This window comes from Anser brachyrhynchus (assembly GCF_964034855.1).
Source record: "Anser brachyrhynchus genome assembly, chromosome: 2".
Classification (NCBI taxonomy): domain Eukaryota; kingdom Metazoa; phylum Chordata; class Aves; order Anseriformes; family Anatidae; genus Anser; species Anser brachyrhynchus.
The window spans coordinates 144,345,670-144,365,835 of NC_137695.1; positions in this window are offsets into that span (position 1 = coordinate 144,345,670).

The following is a 20,166-nucleotide window of genomic DNA, read 5'->3' on the forward strand; positions in this document are numbered from 1 at the left end:
TGTTATCCATATAAATAGATTTTGCTAACGGTCTTAATTTGAAATGAGAGGTTCAGACTTAATATAAAGAGAAACTTTTTCACGATGAGGCCAGTCAAGCTGTGGAACAGATTGCCTAGAGACATTGTACACTCTTCATTGTTGGAGGTGATTAAGACTCAAACGACCAACCTTAGAAACATGGTCTGACCTCATTACTGATCCTTCCTTGACCAACAGGTTGGACTAGACCTCTTCTGAGGTCCCTTCCAACCTCAACTTTCTTATGAGTCTATGATGTTGTAATGGATAAGACTGTTTATATCTTAGAAAACAATATAGATTTAACATAATTATAGATTTTACTTATTTATCTATTTATTTGAAGTGATTTCACTTGTTCACACTTTCATACACTTATTCTCCTAAGCAGCAAGAAATAAGTGTATACATAGGACAGCAGGACTAGGGAAGTGATTGTCCCCCTGTACTTGGCTCTGGTGAGGCCGTACCTCGGGTACTGTGCTCAGTTTTGGGCCCCTCACTACAAGAAGGACATCGAGGTGCTCGAGAGAGTCCAGAGAAGGGCAACGAAGCTGGTGAGGGGTCTGGAGAACAAGTCTTACGAGAAGCAGCTAAGGGAGCTGGGGTTGTTTAACCTGGAGAACAGGAGGCTCGGGGGCAATATTATTGCTCTCTATACGTACCTTAAAGGAGGCTGTAGCGAGGTGGGGATTGGTCTATTCTCCCACGTGCCCGGTGATAGGACAAAGGGAAATGGACTAAAGTTGCACCAGGGGAGGTTTAGGCTGGATATTAGGAAGAACTTCTTTACCAAAAAGGTTGTTAGGCATTGGAATGGGCTTCCCAGGGAAGTGGCTGTGTCACTATCCCAGGAGTCCTTTAAAAGATGTTTAGGTGTAGAGCTTAGTGATGTGGTTTAGTGGCGGACTTGTTAATGTTAGGTCATAGGTTGGACTAGGTGATCTTGGAGGTCTCTTCCAACCTAAATGATTCTGTGATTCTGTGATTTTGTGATAGTTTGTTCAACAGTCATCCTCCAAGGTATATACATCCAAGCTCTCTCTGGATATTAGGTACTGTGACATATGTATCTGGTTGGTCTGCTCAGGCATCTTGCAATAAAATTAAGCACAAATGATGACATCTATCAAGTCCTCACCACATCTTCTTGACTGTTTTTAATTTGATGATAATGTGTGGGTTTATATATGTATATATATATATATATTCATACTTCAGTGACTGAAAATGTCTGTACGTCTCATCCCATTTACCACTATCCTTTGTCTCCTGATTGTGTGTCCTGAGAAGATGCAAATAGATGTGTTGTGAACTTATTGACTTGTTAGACTATTTTGTATCAATATATGACATTATTATAGACATTTTCTCTCATTCCACCTGCTGTTTTCACATTCAAATATTCCCATTCATTCTTCTGTCATTCTAAGTTCATAGAACTGTAAAACTCTATTAAAATTCTCTACAAAATAATCCAATATAATCTTACATTAACAGTGTGATTCATTGGCTATATTATTGTTTGACCAGATCTAGCAGTAACTGCCAAATTGGAAAGAAGTAGAAGGACAGATCAGGAGTAGTTTGTAAAACAAACAAAAAATTAATAAAGATTCTAAAAAGATTAACAGAAGTCAGAAAATGACAGTGAGCTTGAAAGGACCAGATGGAAAAATGATACCTCCATAACCCAAACTATTTTCACAGCAGTGTAAATTCACTTAACCATGACATGACAAAATTCATTAGAAAGATTGACAGAATTGGGAATATTTCTAATTTGGAACTAGAATTTGAAGTTTTGGGATTGATACATATTCTTCTACTATTTAATTCACAGTGAAGATAAAGGAAGAAGGGAATATACACAAAAATGAAGAGTTTTCTGAAAGGAAAAATAAACTCTCTAATGAGAATGAATATTCTCATGAAGAGTAGAATGTCTAGTCTAATTATGCACTGAACAGAAGGATGTTAAAGTAATTATAATAAATTACAAATGTATATAAAGTATAGAAACTTCTTACTGAAATTATAAAAAGAATCTTTTTCTAGCAATTATTACAGGTTTCTTCCAAATTTTTTGCAGAGGATAGAGAAAGTTTACAAATTTTTTCACTGGTGAACACAGCTGAACACATCAAAAAATTCCAGCTGTTTGGATTTGGTCAGTTCTGCTGGAATGTTCTTAACATTTAACAGCTAATAGAAGTGTGAAGTGGTGTCAGTTCAGAAACATATTAAATGTAAATAAACAAACAAATAAATAAATAATCAAAATTACCACATACATTTTTATTTGAAAATAGAATGAATCAACAAATTGAAGGCTTAGTTTATGCTTCTTGTTTAAATTCCGCTAACCTGAGATCCACCTAAGAAAAAAATCAATAAAATGAAAATATGAAATAGAAAACAAAACAACAACAAAAAATTTTCTTCTTTTGAAAAATGACAGATCTACAAACAAAAAAACTGCATCCAGAGTTCATCCAAGTTCAGAGAGACTTTTTCTTCAGCCTACCACTAGGGAACTTGCAGATAATCTAAAATAATTTTTGAAATTTCAAAACATTGCTGTCTTGACTGTGTGATTCCTTTTGTGGTCAGCTTCTGAATTATGATTATTTAATTTTTATATCCTTGCATAAGTAAATTATTCAAATAACAAGGGAGAAAATTCATGTTTTGTTTTGTTATATACTATATATGCTATGCAGGTAAAATGGGACCTGCCTTATTGATTAGGTGACCAGTAGCAAGAAAGAAACTAGAATTTTATTCATTATATGTTCTTGACTACCAGAGCCTCAGAAAAAGTCAGAACTTGGCTGCTAATCAAGACATTTGCAAATTATTCTATTTGCAATTAGAGTATACAAAAGTCTGAGACATTTTTCTTCCTTTTGACTTCAAGTCAGTCTCTTAGGAGGTCATGTCAGCCCCCTGCTCAGAAGAAAACAGCCTATAATGTCACTGTCACAGTAGTAACTGATTTTGCTTGTAAACAATCCTCAACCAATGGAAAATGGCACTCACTTTATACTAATCCAAGATGAACACTTTTAAAAATAATATAAATTGTATAAACAGTCTCTAAGCTTTATCTTTCTGTATCTTTTACAAAATATGAATTGTAATGGTACATATAGAATCATAGAATCATTAAGGTTGGAAAAGACCTCCAAGATCATCTGGTCCAACCATCACCTTACCACTAATGTCACCCACCAAACCATGTCTCTAAGCGCCACGTCCAACCTTTCCTTGAACACCCCCAGGGGCAGTGACTCCACCACCTTCCTGGGCAACCTGTTCCAATGCCTGACTGCTCTTTCTGAGAAGAAATTTCTCCTAATTTCCAACCTAAACCTCCCCTGGTGCAACTAGAGGCCATTCCCTCTGGTCCTATCACTAGTTACCTGTTAGAAGAGGCCAACATCCAGCTCCCCACAACTTCTTTTCAGGTAGTTGCAGAGAGCAATAAGGTCTCCCCTGAGCCTCCTCTTCTCCAGACTAAACAACCCCAGTTCCCTCAGCCGTTCCTCATAGGACTGGTGTTCCAGGACCTTCACCAGCTTCGTAGCCCTTCTCTGGACAAGTTCCAGGGCCTCAATGTCCTTCTTGTAGTTAGGGGCCCAAAACTGAACACAATACTCGAGGTGTGGCCTTCACCAGAGTAGGGTACAGGGGGATGATCACCTCCCTCGTCCTGCTGGCTACACTATTCCTGATATAAGCCAGGATGGCATTGGCCTTCTTGACCACCTGAGCACACTGCTGGCTCATGTTCAGGCAAGCATCAGTCAGCACCCCCAGATTCTTTTCCTCTGCACAGCTTTCGAGCCACTCTGTCCCAAGCCTGTAGAGCAGCATAGGGTTGTTGTGGCCAAAGTGCAGGACCTGGCACTTAGCCATGTTGAACCTCATCCCATTGGCCTCTGCCCATCCACCCATCCTGTCCAGGTCTCTCTGCAGGGTCTTCCTACCCTCCGGCAGATCAACACTTCCCCCCAACTTGGTGTCATTTGCAAACTTACTGAGGGTGCACTCAATTCCCTCATCCAAGTCATTAATGAAGATATTAAAAAAGATGAGCCCCACCACCTAACCCTGGGGAACACCACTGGTGACCAGTCACCAGCTAGATTTCACTCTGTTCACCACTACTCTCAGGGCCCAGCCGTCCAGTCAATTTTTAACTCAGCAAAGAGTGTACCTCTTCAAGCCATGGGCTGCCACCTTCTCCAGGAGAATACTGTGGGAGACCATTTCAAAGGCTTTGCTGAAGTATAGGTAAACAACATCAATGGGCTTTCCCCTCATTCACCAGGCAGGCCACCTGGTTTTATAGAAGAAGATGAGGCTGGTCAGGCAGGACTTGCCTTTCATGAACCCATGCTGATTGGTCCTGATCCCCCAGTGGTTCTGCATATGCTGTGTGATTGCATTCTTGATTCTAGACCTGTTCCATCAACTTTTCTGGCACCGAGGTCAGGCTGACAGGTCTTTAGTTCACCGGGTCCTCCTTACGACCCTTCTTATAGACGGGTGTCATGTTAGCAAGTCTACAGTCATCCAGGATCTCTCCGGATGACCAAGACCACTGATAGATGATGGAAAATGGTCACATCCACCAACTCCCTCAGCACCCTCGGGTGGATCCTATCTGGCCCCATGGACTTGTGACAGTCCAGGTGGAGCAGGAATTCTCTAACTGTTTCCACCTGAACTGTGGGGGAGTTCTTCTGCTCCTTGTGCCAGACTTCCATGTCGGGAGGCTGAGTACCCTGAGGATAAGTGGTCTGGCTAGTAAAGACAGATGCAAAGAAGGCATTAAGAACCTCAGCCTTTTTCTTATCCTCTGTAGTCATATTCCCCCCCCTCCATCCAGTAAAGAATGGAAATTCTCTTTGGCTCTCCTCTTGATATTAATATATTTATAAAAACATTTTTTGTTATCCTTGACCATAGTGGCCAGGCTGAGCTTGTGCTGGGCTTTGGCCTTCCTCTCAGGCAGGATTAGTGATTAATAGGTTTGCTAGAAGCATCAAAATGGATAATTTTACTTACTTAAGATGCACAATAATCACATTCAAAGAGAAATCATAATTTCTTGCCTGTAGAGGAGAAACACTTAATTCAAAAGTAGTTAGATGAGAATCATATCCAAAGTACATTTTGTCATCATAGATTAATAATGAACCAACTATTGAACTTACCTGTCATTCATTATTGAGAATGCTGTAGGATTTGGGGAGGAGGTACTTTGTGGGAGTGGTAGCAAAATTATTTTTCCTGTTCTCAGTTTTTTGGTTGTTTATTTGGTTGTTTGGTTTAAATATGATATAACAATGTCTGTTTGTCCCAAAACACTGAAATATTTTTAATACATATTTACACATTCAACCTTACCCACTGACTTCAGTGGGATTTAAGTGCTGCAGTACTTCGATAAATTCATATATATGTGTATATATATATTTATATATAATTTTTTTTCTTTGGCAACACCTGTAAGAAATAAGGCCCATGAAAGCAATGAGCTGGTAACTCCAGCTAGTTCCTTCCAAAATAAAATCTTGTTAGATTTGACAGAATAGCTGCTCCACAGTGTGTGTCAAACGGAGGATATAAATGTGTCATGCATGACTTCTTCCACCTGGTACAGACCTCTACCACTCTCTGAACAGGACTTGCACTTCCAAATATGTCAACATGCCCTCATGCTGTGCCCCATGTCAACACATGTTGCTGATGCCCTCTGATCAAAGGCATTGCTCTTTCAATATGTTAGGTGTTTTGAACTATTAAAAAAAAAAAAAAAAAAAAAAAAACAACTGTTGAAAAGCACATCTCCATTCAAATGCCAATGGCTCTGAATTAGCCACCAGTTCATTCCTGACCGAACTAAGAGGGGAATTAATATAAATGAGCATCCAGAGCTGTCCACACAGCCAGCTCATTCTCTAAGAATGCTTTTCCTGTGTTGGATCTACAGGGAAAATATAGAAATGGCCATAGGCATCCAATCATGTAGTTATGCTTAGGATCTTCCTTTATAGTATCATACTCTAGGAACAAGCCCTTCCTCCAGAATAGGAGTTGTGACTTTATTGTTTCTAAAAACAGAGAAAAGGGGCTTATCTTTAATGTCCTAATCTAGTTGTAAAGGAAAATTGCTTTGCATGAAATTCTCTTTCTGAGGAAATACTAATAAGCTGCAGACCAAGAAAAAAATTCTGAAAAATACTAAGTTTATGTAACGTCTCATACCTGAAATGTCATTATGGCATAAAAAAGGGAAGTGGTAATAAATACTAACCTCAGATTTGGATTCTGATCCAAACCAGTGTCACACATAGATTTAAAACTAAAACTTGAAAATATTGACTATTAATTTTAAAATCTGATTCTAACCACTTATTTTCCATGCCAAAAATGTCCAAGCAAATTATATGGATAATTCTAGTAGACAGTAGAACAATCTCTTAGATTTTTTTATTTTTTTTTTTAAATAATACTTTTATAATACTTTTTACAGAGAACAGCAAGCAGTCAAAGATCAGGTTAGGAAAGCTAAAGCCCTATTAGTATTAAATTTGTCCAGGGACATAAAGGGCAACAAGAAAGGCTTCCATAGGTACATAGGAGGGCCACAAAGATGATCAAAGGGCTTAAACACCTTTCCTACAAAGACAGGCTGAGGGAGCTGGGGTTATTCAGCCTGGAGAAGAGAAGGCTCTGGGGAGACCTTATAGCAGCCTTCCTAAAGGGGCCTACAAGAAAGCTGGAGAGGGACTCTTTTTCAGGGATTGTACAGATAGGACAAGGGCTAATGGTTTTAAACTAAAAAAGTATAGATTTAGATTACATGTTGGGAAGAATTTCTTCACTATGAGGTAAAGCACTGGAACAGCTTGCCTAGAGAAGCTGTGGATGCCCCATCCCTGGAGGTGTTCAAGGTCAGGTTGGATGGAGTTTTGAGCAACCTGGTCTAGTGGGAGGTATCCTGGCCCATTGAGAGAGGGCTTGGAATTAGATGATCTTTAAGGTCCCTTCCAAACCAAACCATTCTATGATTCTTTTCTGTGCAGAGAGATATGTAATCACAAGATGGATGTAAGCGATGGGAGGAGGAGAAATGTTTGCTCAGTTATGCGGCTCAGCTGTGAAGCACTTTGTTAGAGCCTTATTAGTGAAGAGAAAAAAAAAAAAAAAAAGAAAAAAAAAAAAGTTCTATGTCTTCCAAGTCTTAAGTCTCCTGGTAAATCCATGCTTTAAAAAGGTAGGTGTGGAAAATCCTGAGAGTTTTTGTCACTAAAAATTATGCCTTGGCAAGCTCTTCAGTACCACTTCTGATACTTTTGCACAGCAGCAGCTGGTTAAGATACCTACCTGATAAGCACCAGGTTGTTCTGAGGTGTGGGTATAAGGGAACATTAGTGTGCAAAGGTTAAACTACTCACTCTGTCATTGAATCCACTACAGATACAAATTTTGATGTCTTGTCTGAAGATGAACATCATAGCTAAGCTATAATTGGATATTGTCTATCTTTTCCAAAACACAAACATATAAAAGCAGCACTGTAAACACTGCATTTCACTATGAACAAGCACCTTTAAAAGCACCTACAGGCTCACTGATGGTTTTCTTCCCTTTGACAATACACAGCACAATAGAGTAATTTAGATAGGACTCTGAGTCATTGTACAGAAAGCACAAACTGCATTTAATTCCATAATGTTCGGTAATATAAGAGATGAATAGCGTACAAAGCCTTCTTCAACTGTATTATCCCATTAGATGACTGATTTTAAAATGCTGCTGGGTTTCTCTACAGTTTCTTAATTTAAGGCACCTAATAATACAGGATTTTCATGGTTCTAGTTCTGTGAAAATACTCATTTTAACAACACAATGGAATTATGACTAAACTGAAAATATTTTTTTCTCTATGCAAGAAAAATATATTTAAAAAAAAAAGAAAAAATAAAAGAATCTCAAATTTCAATTTCTGTTGAAAAAGAGTCCTACACATTTCCAATGAAAAAAATATGTTTGAGAAAGAATAAAGTCCAAAGTGTTCTTGCAGTCTGGATGTATACATCAACTGATGCTTAATGATGTCTAACAGGTTCAGCCTGTAAATCTTCATATATCCTCATCAGCTGCTGTTATACATCCCACTGTTATACATAGAAATAAAAATGTCATTATAAGGTTTCAAATGCATCAGTGAACAATGCCACCACCCTCCCAAAACTTACATTTTAAACCAGGGAAAACAGGACATAAATCTTCATTGATAGTTTTGTTCAGAATTTATTGCATTGATAACCATGTCATTACGGGTAAAAATTGAACAGATCAAGGTTCTTCCAAGGAGGCCTTCTGCATTGAATTGGCCAGAAAGAATACTATGGAAGAAAGCAATAATCGACCAATATGTAGATCAAATTGTTCAAAGCTTTTATTCTTGCAGTGAGAGATTGCTTATACATTCCTGTGCATCTGTGACACATAAGTGGGGTAAAAAAGGAAAGCAATTTGCTGAGGCTTTGTGCAAACATTACTGACATTCTTTCTGCCTATGTAACATGCTGATGAACAACTTACCAGATCTTCTCAAACTACTTTTCTTTTCAATAAGGATAATGTAGAAGACTGGAAATTGTGCTTAGAGCAAACTTTGCATTAGCATCTTCAATTGACCCATTAGAATACAGTAACAGTACAGCTGCAGGACACATTATCATAGTATAAAAAAGTTATTGACATTTAAAATGCTGAGTTATATATTTATTAATATTAATCATATAATTCATGAACACAACTGTTTTTAGGTATTTGTAAAAGATAAACATTCTAATGGAAATTACTTTCCATCTTGGAGCCAAATATAACTTGCAGTTACAATCCATTGATGTATATCCATATTGGACATATGTGGTGGTTTTACTTGGGTGGGCAGCCAAGCTCCACCACAGCTGTTCTCTCACTCCCCCTCCTCAAAGGGGAAGGGGGAGACAATATGACACAAAGGGCGCAAGGTTTGAGATAAGGATAATTTAATTAAAGGGAAAAGGAAAAGGGGAAAAAAAAAAAAAAAAAACCACAAAGGCTGCACGGAAGCACAGAGAGAGAAAAGCAGTTATTCTCTACTTCCCATCAGCGAACGATGTTCAGCCACATCCTAAAAATGCAGGGCTAATACACATAGTGGTTGTTTGGGGGGACAGACCTTTTCAAAAAGAGAGTATTTCCGCCTCCCCTCCCCGTTTCCCTTTCCCACCTTTTATTGCTGAGTGTGACACCACATGGTATGGAATATCCCTTTGGTAGGTTTAGGTCAGCTGCCCTAGTGATATCCCCTCCCCATCTCTTGCCCACTCCCAGACTGCTGGCTCTTGGGGTTTGGAGGGAGTCCTGATGCGGTGCCAGTGTTGTGCTGCAACAGACAAGACTCTAGTGTAGTACGAATGCTGTTCTAGCTACATGGGCAGATGCAGGGAAAGTTAACTCCATCCCAGCCAGACCGAGAACAACATAAAGAGTAAAATGTCTTCCTAAATGTATAGGATTAGGATCTCATATAAATATAGCTTATTTAAAGTTTATAAACAGATGAAAGAAAAACATAATGTAACACACAAGGCAGGACCCAAGACACAACCAGTTATTCTAAATTACTTTTCTCTTTTTCCCTTTTCCACACAGGAATTTTTTATCAACCGTGAGAGAAGAGGCAAGGGAATAGAAATATTTACTGTGTTACTTTGGGTTTCCTAGACTAATTTATAATTAGTCTTTGAAGCTACAACATTGTCTTTTTACTGTATGGAGATGTTCTAAATACATCTGTCCCAGTTTTGGCTGAGATGGACTTAATTTTCTTTGTATTTGCTGGTATGTTCTGTGTTTTAGATTTAACATAAAATTAATGTTGATAACACACTGAAATTTTAGTTGTTGCAGAGCAGTATTCAGACAGAGTCAAGGACTTTTCAGGTTCTCATACTGCCCTGCCAGCAAAGAAGCTGGGCATGCACAAGAAGAGGGATTGGCCAGGGCAGTGGCTGCTGCATGGGGACTAGCTGGGCATCAGTTGGCAGGTGGTGAACAGCTGCATTGTGCATCCCTTATTTTGTGTGAATATATATATGTACACATTGTTTTGTATGCACATGTATACATGTGTATATAGATACATGTGTATATAGATAAGTGTGCATACATATATATTTGTATCATCATTATTTTCACTTCCTTTTTTGTCCTGTGTGGAGGTTTTACCCAGCTGGGCAGCTGAGCTCCACCAAAACCACTCCCCCTCCTCAAAGGAAAAGGGGAAGAAAATGCGGTGAGAAGGGCTGAAGGGTTGCCATCCTTCCTGAACTGATCCTGCAGGGTCTTCCCACAGGCAGCAGCTCTTCAAGAACTGCTCCAATGTGGGTCCATACCACAAAGTCCATCTGTCAGGAGCAAACCACTCCAGCACGGGACCCCATGGGTGGCAGCTCCCCTCAGACCCCCTGCTCCTGTGTGTGCTCCTCTCCACGGGCTTCAGCTCCAGGGCCTGCTGCTGTGGGGATTCTCCACAGGCTGCAGTCTCCTCCAGGCCACATCCACCTGCTCCACTGGGGACTCCTCCACGGGCTGCAGCGTGGAGATCTGCTCCATGTGGGACCCATGGGCTGCAGGGGGACAGCCTGCTCCACCAGGGGCCTCTCCACAGGCCGCAGGGGAACTGCTGCTGTGTGCCTGGAGCACCTCCTGCCCTCCTTCCGCAAAGGTCTTGGTGCCTGCACGGCTTTTTCTCACTCCTCACTCTGAGAGCAGCACCTGTGCATCAATGTTTTTTGTTGTTGTTGTTGTTGTTTTTTTCCTTCCTTTTCTTAAATTTGCTCTCACAGAGGCACAAACACCATTGCTTATTGGCCTGGCTCTGGGCAGCAGTGGGTCCCTTTGGAGCCAACTGAAACTGGCCCTTAACTACCATGGGGGAGCTTCTGGGTTCTTCTGACAGAGGCCACCCCTGCAGCCCCCTGCTGCCAAAACCTTGCCACATAAACCCAATACATCCTCTTAAATTGTCTTTATCTCAACCAATGAGTTTTCACTATTTTATGATTCTCTCCCCCATTCCACTTGGGGAATGAGTGAATGGCTGTGTGGTGCTTAGCTGCCTGCTGGGGTTAAACCACAGCTTCTGAAAATAGTTTTGTCCAGCTCTTGCAAAGAATGTTAGCATCTTCTATCAGGATTTTGACTTAATGATTCAGCTATTTTATCTTTTGTTTTAGCACTGCAGGATTTATTTTGGAATGAGTATCTTTACAGGCCAAATTCCTCTGGCCTTGAAAACCGTGGTTTGGGCATAATTAGTTTCTCTTCAGAGCATTGATTAATTTCCTCTCTGGGATTATTAGTTCATTAATGTTTTTCTGTATCTGTACTTTCTATTTCACTTTTGGGAAAATCACTATAACAACTCTATAAAATATTTTCCCAAGTCTCTGTTATTTCTTTAGTTAACAATAGTGTTTCTAACAGTGCTTGTTACTTATAGTGCACTACCTGTGTTAGAGCTTTTGTTATACAGCAGATGGACACCTTTAGTAGGGGCTTTTTTTTTTTTTTTTTTTTTTTTTTGTATGCTATTGTCAACAGAAAATTATTAAGCTTGATTATCAGGCCATATTTGTATTTCATTAAAGTGTCAAAGGATAGCTGGATTGTTCCCTAAACTTCCTACCATTCATGTTGTCCTACATCTCCAGATGTGCCATTAAAATAAATACAAAACCTGCCTGCCACATTAATGATTAGCCACTATAGAAAACAGCTTGTAAAGAATTCTCTTTATTGATCATACTTTGCTTTCTTGTCAATGAGATCTGGATGGGTGAAATCTTGGTATATTCCTCCTCTTTTAGTAGCCTCCTCAGGTTATTATTTTCCTGTTGTAGATTTCTCATGGTCCTTATATTGCAACATCTTGGAAATGTTGAGATTCTCAGGAAAAAAAAAAAAAAAAAGAAAAAAAAATTATTTTGAGTGTTTACAATGTGTAAATAACAAAGCTGTGACTGTTCCTGGCCAGTTATGAAGAAGGGCAAAATCTCTTCCTTCCACTAGACCATAGAAAATTCACGTTGTACATTCCATTAGATAAGGTGGTTTTTGTTTGTTTGTTTGTTTGTTTTCCATAACTAGTTATTCATAACATTTGGATGCTCATCTTCCTCAGTTACTTCTTAAGCTTAAAACTGCAAACCTTAAAACTTTACAGCTGTCACTTAATCCAGACGTACTGAAAACAGATGGAAAGTTTTTATCCTGAACTGGTCTGTTTTCATGCCCAGATGGTTGGCTTTTTCTTAAATTATCAGAAAGCAAGAAATTTTCTTTTGGTAGAGACTCAAGGAATACATTTATACACCAAAACAGTGAAACTGTAACTTATTTTCTCTTAAAACATCTGCAGAAATGACCAGCGCCCAGTTTAAAAATCTCAGTCATTAAAAATCCCCTCAAACCTGAAACTGTGGCTAAGGCATTAACTTTTCCTACTCTTCCAAGTACAATTAATCTCAAATACAGCACGTCTTTGTAGGCATGGCTGTGTATTGCTCCCCACATTCTGGCCAACACATCCTACGGCAAGTGCTCAAGGCATTCATTATCTATTAGAATGAAAAACGTGGAGCTGAATCCTTACAGACAGAAAAAGAAAATCGGTAGATTTCTTCTGTTTCTTGAACAACTATTCCTACTCCTTAATTATCCTAGAAAACAAACCAATGAAAATTACCATCATTACTGTGAAATTAAAACACCTACTGTTTGCCATCATGAACAATAGGGTAGAAGCTTTGACTGCCAGCACTGTTGTTTTTTACCACAGGTCCAATGTAAATAGTCTTTCTTGCAGTTTCCCATTCAGGGGGAGAAAAGCAATTTCAGTGTCAAATCTTTGTTAATCATTGTCTATTATCTAGGTGTCAACAGCTGACTTCAACGTAATGCTTCTTTTGGGTACTACTCCAAGATTCTTTTTTCTTGTCACAAAGCAGATGGTAAATTGGGGTGGTTCTTTTTGAATTCCAAGGGTCTATCAATGCAGCATCTGAATGAATAGTAAAAGAAAAGGTCAGGGTATGCAGGGCATGTATGGATAGGAGGCAATATCCCTAATAAGTAATATTCTAAAAGCTTCCAAGAACACCCTGGACTTAAAGATCCTGCTCTTTTAGGCTTCAGGGCAGATGTAAATAATGTGTTGGTCTAGACCAGTAATGGGCTAGTGATCAGTACTCTGATTTGGGGTGAAAGGGATATAAATCTCTGGTAATAAGTAGATTACCAAATTTTACATTTTAGGGATAAAAGATGTGGAAGGTATAGCATTGAAGCTGCAGATGAATGGGTAGAAAAAATGTATGGCTTTCCAACAGAAGGATGAGAAAGGAACACCTGGTACAGTCATGAGTTTTCACTGTTGCCATCACATATTGTTGCAATTGTCTTTAACAGTGGTACCTGTGACCTCAGTTTCACCACTGTTGATGGTGACTTCTTTAGCTCTTTGTTGATGGAGACTTCTTCAGCTCTGTGGTCAATTAAGTTGCCTTCATTTTACCACAACTCTGCTTCATGCTTCTCTAGGATTTGTTCATCTACAGTTTTGAGTAACATCTTATTAACCAGGGAGAAAATACAATAAAAAAGCACTCAAGGGTTGAGATAAGAACAGGGAGATAACTCACCAATTACTCTCCTGGGCAAAACAGACTCAGTGTAGGGAGATTAAAGTGATTTATTGCCTATTAGTAAAAGACTAGAACAGTGAGAAACTAAAAGCAAACTAAAAACACCTTCTTCCCGCCACCCCCCCCCCAATCTTCTACATCCCCCCCATCCCCTCCCTTCAAACAGTGCAGGACAATGGAGAATGGGGGTTGAGATCAGTCCATAACGCTTTGTATCTGCCTCTCCTTCATCCTCACTCATTTTCTTTGCTCCAGCTTTGGGTCCTTCCCACAGGATGCCATCCTTCCCAAACTAATCTTGTGTGAGCTTCCCACAGACAGCAGACCTTCAAGAACTGCTCCAACATGCATCTATACCACCGGGTCCATCCTGCAGGAGCAGAGTGCTCCAGCATGGGCTGCAGCATGGTTATATGACCCGTTGTGGTACACCATGGACTGCAGGGGGACACCGTGCTCCACCATGGTCCTTTCCACAGGCTGCAGGGGAACTTCTGCTCTGGTGCCTGGAGCACCTCTCCCCACTTCTTCACTGACCTTGGTGTCTGCAGTTTTTTTTCTCTTATGTTTTCTCATTCCCTGTTACGGTTTATAGCAGCAGGCAGCTAAGCACCATAGAGCTGCTTGATCACTCTCCCCAGGTGGGATGGGTGAGAGAACTGGAAAGGTAAAAGTGAGAGAACTCATGAGATGAGACAAAGACAGTTTACTAGGTAAAGCAAAAGCCATGTTCACAAGCAAAGCAAAACCAGGAATTCATTCACTACTTCCCATTGCCTGGCAGGTGTTCAGTGACTCCCAGGAAAGGAGGGCTCACCACCCATAACGGTTTCTTGGGAAAACAAATGCCATCACTCCAAATGTCCCTCCCCTTCCTCCTTCTTTACCCAACTTTTATTGCTGAATATCATTCCGTATGGTATGGAATATGTCTTTGGTCAGTCTCAGTCACCTTTCCCAGCTCTGTCCCCTCTCAGCTTCTTGTGCATTCCCAGTCTCCTCACTGGCAAGTATGAGAAAGTACCTCTTATACTTTCTACAAGAAGTAGAAAAGTCCTTAGCTCTGTGTAAGCAATATTCTGCAACAACTAAAAATACTGGTGTGTTATCACCATCATTTTCATCACAAATCTAAAACACAGCATCATATGAGCCTCTATGCAGACAATTAACCCAGTCCCAGCCAAAATCATGACACTCTCCTCTCCCAGATGCTGTTGTGCAGCATTTTTTACACTTTCTTAAATCTGCTTTCACAGAGGCGCAACCAGCATTGCTCACTGGTTCAGTTTTGACCAGCAGCAGATCCCCCAGGCTGGAACTGGATCTTATCTAACATGAGGCAGCTTCTGAATGCTTTTCACAGAGGCCACCCCTGTGGCTCCTGCCCCACTACCAAAACCTTGCCATGTAATCCCAATACAACACCCAGATTTTTTAAATTTTATTTTGCTTCTTTAAAAAAAAAATATTTTGAGGGGTTTGCTTTTTTGTTATTTTTCAAATATGACATTTTTGTTAGACCCTTTCACGATTTTAACTGTGCTCTTGATGCTAATTTATTAACAACAGCTAGCCTCTTGCAGTCAGTTGTAGTCTTATAGCCCTCAAGTGCCATCACAGGTCTAGTTATTATTCTTGTGAATTTTCCCTGCTGGTGCATCTTTTGCATTTCCTTGCTCATCTGTATCTCTTTACTTTGCTGTTGACCATTCCTCACCTATCAGGGCTCTTCTGTTGCATGATCTAGAAGCCACTTTTTTATCTTCTGAAGTCCAGTAGTAGCTCATGACTTGAATTTGTTGTCTTGAAAGGTTTATTTATTTAATTTAAGCCTGATCCTCTAACATGCTCTCCATGAGAAATTTTCACTTTCCTTTCTGTTCATTTATCACTTGCTCTAAAACCGACCTGACATTATGAATGTTGTACTGTTCGCATCTCCGCTTTTCAGGATTTTTAAAATGCTGTTGGTATTTTCTCATCTATTCAGCATAATTACAGTTTGGATCTCTATTTTCCTTTGCAGCTAACAAATTGTGTACTTTCAACACATGGCTGTAATTTAACTCATATTTGCAAATTCATTTCAAAGGAAAATAAAGGTGCATGTTAACACTGAAGAAAGCAACAACTATTATACATATAAAAAAAATAAAATAGCCTTTTCAGATACGAATCTTCTATTTAATTTATTAGTGAAAAATTCCAGTATACAATGACCTGTACTTTTACTAGCAACCTTATATATGGATATGGATATGGATGTACATGTGCACATATATATATATTACAATGGAAACAATAACACCTTTAAAGAAATTAATAACAATTAAGTTTTCTAAAACTTTCATTACAAAAAAATAATAAATAAATATATATACATATATACATATAAGGAAAGCACATTTCCTCTGTCTGAAGAACTGTTGTCTTTAAATCTTAAGATAGTCGTTCACTGGAAACATTCACTGTACAGAATCATTGTGCATTACCCGTTCATTAGTCTGAGTACAAGGGTTCTTATTTTGTGACTCATTCACCATGCTGGCACTGTCTTTAACTCATCTGATCTTAATTATCTTAGTTTTGACTAGTTCCATTATTTGTATTGTTGGATCGATTTTGAAACTTTCCTAAGATTAAGAAGGAAAACAAATACTTTCCTTTCCTCTCATATGGCCCAGTAAATATTCAAAAGCCAAACCTTTTTGTTTGTTTGTTTGTTCTTTCTCTCAAATTCTTCTGATGTTCCCGAAGATTGTCACTTTCCAAATACATCGGGAAAGAAAATCACTCTCTTTGCATGAAAAATCAATAAAGACTGCAATGGAAATGAATTTACTTTCACAAATACCTCTTTGCAAGTTTAATTAAATAGCACCAGACATCCCTAATACATATATTTACCTTATCATACAATTTCCTTCAGTCAGAATGTCAATGAGTACCATAAGATACATCTTTACTTTTGTTTCCCATTCCGATATATTCTTTCATTACAAAAGAATCCAAATGATACAAGCGGATTGTTCATACACGAAACTGTAACCAGTATAACTATAAGTTGCTGGTGAGACAATAAGTTGACTATAGCTATGGACTAATCTTGGGATCGGTTGCTCCCAAACTTACGAGAGACTTCAACTTTCAAGACGTAAACTGGGAATGTCATACTGCCATGAAAAATAAGACTGGGAAATTCTCTAAGTATGTTGAAGATAACTTGCTGTCACAAGCACAGAGTGAGCCAACTAGAAAAGGTGCCCTCCTAGATCTGTTTGAGAATAGGGAAAGCCTGGTGGGAGAGTTGACAGTAGGTGGCTGTCTTGTCCGCAAAGATCATGAATTATTTGAGTTCAAAATTTTTGGTGTAAAGAGAAAAGAGGTCAGCAGAGTTGTCACCCTGGACTTTAAGAGAGTAAACTTTAATAAACTCGGGAAGATAGTTAGCAGTGTCCCCTGGGAATCTGCTCTAGAGTGTTTTAGGTTCCATGAACTGATCACTTTTCAAAAACCACCTTTTAAAAGCCCAAAAGCAGGCAATCCCACTGTATCACAAGTCAATCAAGCAGGGCAGAAGATTTGCCTAGCTGAAAAGGAACTGTAGTTCCTCCTGGAGCAATGCTCAGAAAAGAAAATACATTATTTCTGGAAGCAAGGTCTGTCTTCACCAGGAGTGTACAGAGCTGCAGTTCGCATTTGCAGGTAGAAAACAAAGAAAGCCAAAGCCCAGCTTGGGTTGGCACTGGCTACTGTGATGTCAGTCAACAACAAAAGAGCTTTTTTAAGTATGTCAACAGCAAGAGGAGGTCAAAGAAAAACATTGGACTGGTACTCAGAGTGGATGGTAACTTAACAAATAAGGAGGAAGAAAAGGTGGAGGTACTTAATGCCTTTTTGTCCCAGTATTTAACATTAATGACAGATCTTGGGCTGCTCAGACCTCAGAGTTGGAGGGCTGTGACTGGAGGAGCATCTGTGGTTACCAAAATTGTAAGGGAACTGTTGTACCAGCTCAACACTCAGAAGTCCATGGGGCCTGAAGAGATTCACTCCTAAATGCTGAAGGAATTAGTGGATGTTATAGCTGGACCCCTCTTAACAGTTTACCAAAGGTCATGAGAGTGTAGGAAGGTCCCTGATGACTGGAAGCTAGCCAGTGTTATACCTGTCCATGGAAAGAGCATGAGAGAAGACCTAGGAAACTATACACCCGTAAGTCTAACCTCAGTCCCTGGAAAAGTTATGGAGAAGATTGTCCTGGGGGATATTGAAAGGTACTTAAAGGACAAAGCGGTTACTAGGCATAGTCAATATGGGTTCATCAAGGGAAAGTCCTAATTTGAAAGGGAAAGGATTATATCTCTTGAACTGCTTGCAGTGTTCTGCCTAATGCAGCCCAGGAGACTGCTGTCCTTTCTTGTTACAAGGCACGTTTTTGGCTTTTGTTAAATATCTCTATTACGATCCACAGCGTATTTTCTACATAGCTGCTTTCCATCATGTTTGGATTGTAGCCTGTACTGGTGCATTCTGTTGTTCCTCCCCAGGTGCAGACTTCGACAATGCCTCTGTTGAACTTCATGTTTGGCCCATTTATCCAGTTTGTTAAAGCACCTGTGATGGCAGTGCCCCCTTCCACTCTGCTGACCACTCCCCTCAGTCTGATGTCCTCCACAAACTTGCAGAGTGTGCTCGAATTTGTCATCTATATTTGTAAACATTAGATGTTAGAAATTAAAAAGTATTGTTCCCAAGGCTGATCCCTGAGGTACACTGTTAGTTAGTAGCCACCATCTGGACTCTGCAGTTCCTTGTTCACTTTATTCACTAAACTATACCTCTGGCAAAATGTTTTTGCAGCCTAACTAGAAAAGACAAATTTTATATTTATATGTGCAAAGTTTAATGTGAAGTCAGTAGAACTTCCCTGTTATTATTTTTAATTGAGTTTTCAAACTCTAAAAGCTATTTCATAAGAGTTATATAAGCAGCAAGAAACATATATAGAGGATGAAAAATGTTTCATCAGGGTTATGTGCTCTAAAGCTTCATATTAATTCCTGTAACAGAAGGTTTTATACTTTGTCGCCTTGAAGTTTTCCAAAAAGAATTTACGTATGATGTCCTTTTAAAATAGCTCTGTTGAAAAATTGCCTTTTTAATGTAATAAATACCTTACCAATAGAAATCCATTTTATTTACTGCAGTGGCACTTTTCTCCAAGAAACAGCCAATCAATATGCAATTGGTTCTGTCATATGTCCCAACACTGAATCTTAGACAAAACATGAAGGACAGTAGTCTTGCTTTAACCCATAATTTCCAAGATGAAAAACATCAAAGAAGGAAATTCCTGCTCACCTTGAAGTAGCTGAGCTGATAAAAGTAATGTCATCTCTTTATAATTCCCAAATGGCATAGCAGCATATTTGCAAGAAACATAGAATCATTTTTTCAAGTGATGCGAACAATTTGGTGTCAGAAAATCTACCACTGACTTCATTAGTCTCTAGCTACACACTGCTTCTGTGATCTTTGAAATTTTGCTGTTTACTTATGCTAAATATGAGGAGGACCTCTGCATTGTGGAAAAACAGATTCTGGGCTGGAATGTAGCTCATGTTTCACATGGGGTTGGCTAGGATGTTGGGAATTGAACAGTTAGTTGTATCTCAGCAGTTCCAGTCAAAAAGAACTGCGTAGAAACATATTTTTCCTACTCCCATCTTCTAGATGGCTCCCAGTATGCAATGATATTGATGTTGAATTACATTAAACTTTTATTGATCTTCTGTGAAATTCCACAAGAGTCTAAGATTTGTGCTGAATGGGCTGGACTTGCTCCAGATCAGAAGCATTTTGGAAATATTGTAATTCAGAAATGAAATTTTCTCTGGCTAGATTGCCCCCCATGTGAGTCAGCCTCACTGATGTCAGTGAGAAAATGCTTACACATTGATTTCTCTAATGAAAAGCAGTAGGTCTTACACTGCTATGTTAACCTTCCTTTTCAGTGAAATTATGTGAAAAATAAAGGCTTGTTTTTTTTTTTTTTCCCCTGTTATTTTTAAGATATGAATGTGAGCATCCATGTTGATTAAATGGATGATACATGCATCTTCTCAGTTAAAAAGAATAATAGCAAATAGAAGCAAAAAAAAAAAAAAAATTCGTCTTCATGCTTACTCAGAGTACCATGACTACACTTTCCCTTTAAATTTAAGATGAAGTACATTTTCTATAAATGAAAGTATACACAACTGTTTCCTTGACTTCCCTAAAGTCCTGAAAGTAAATAAATAAATAAATAAATCACTGGATTAAAACATTTGAAGCATCTTTTTGCGTGTATGGGAAA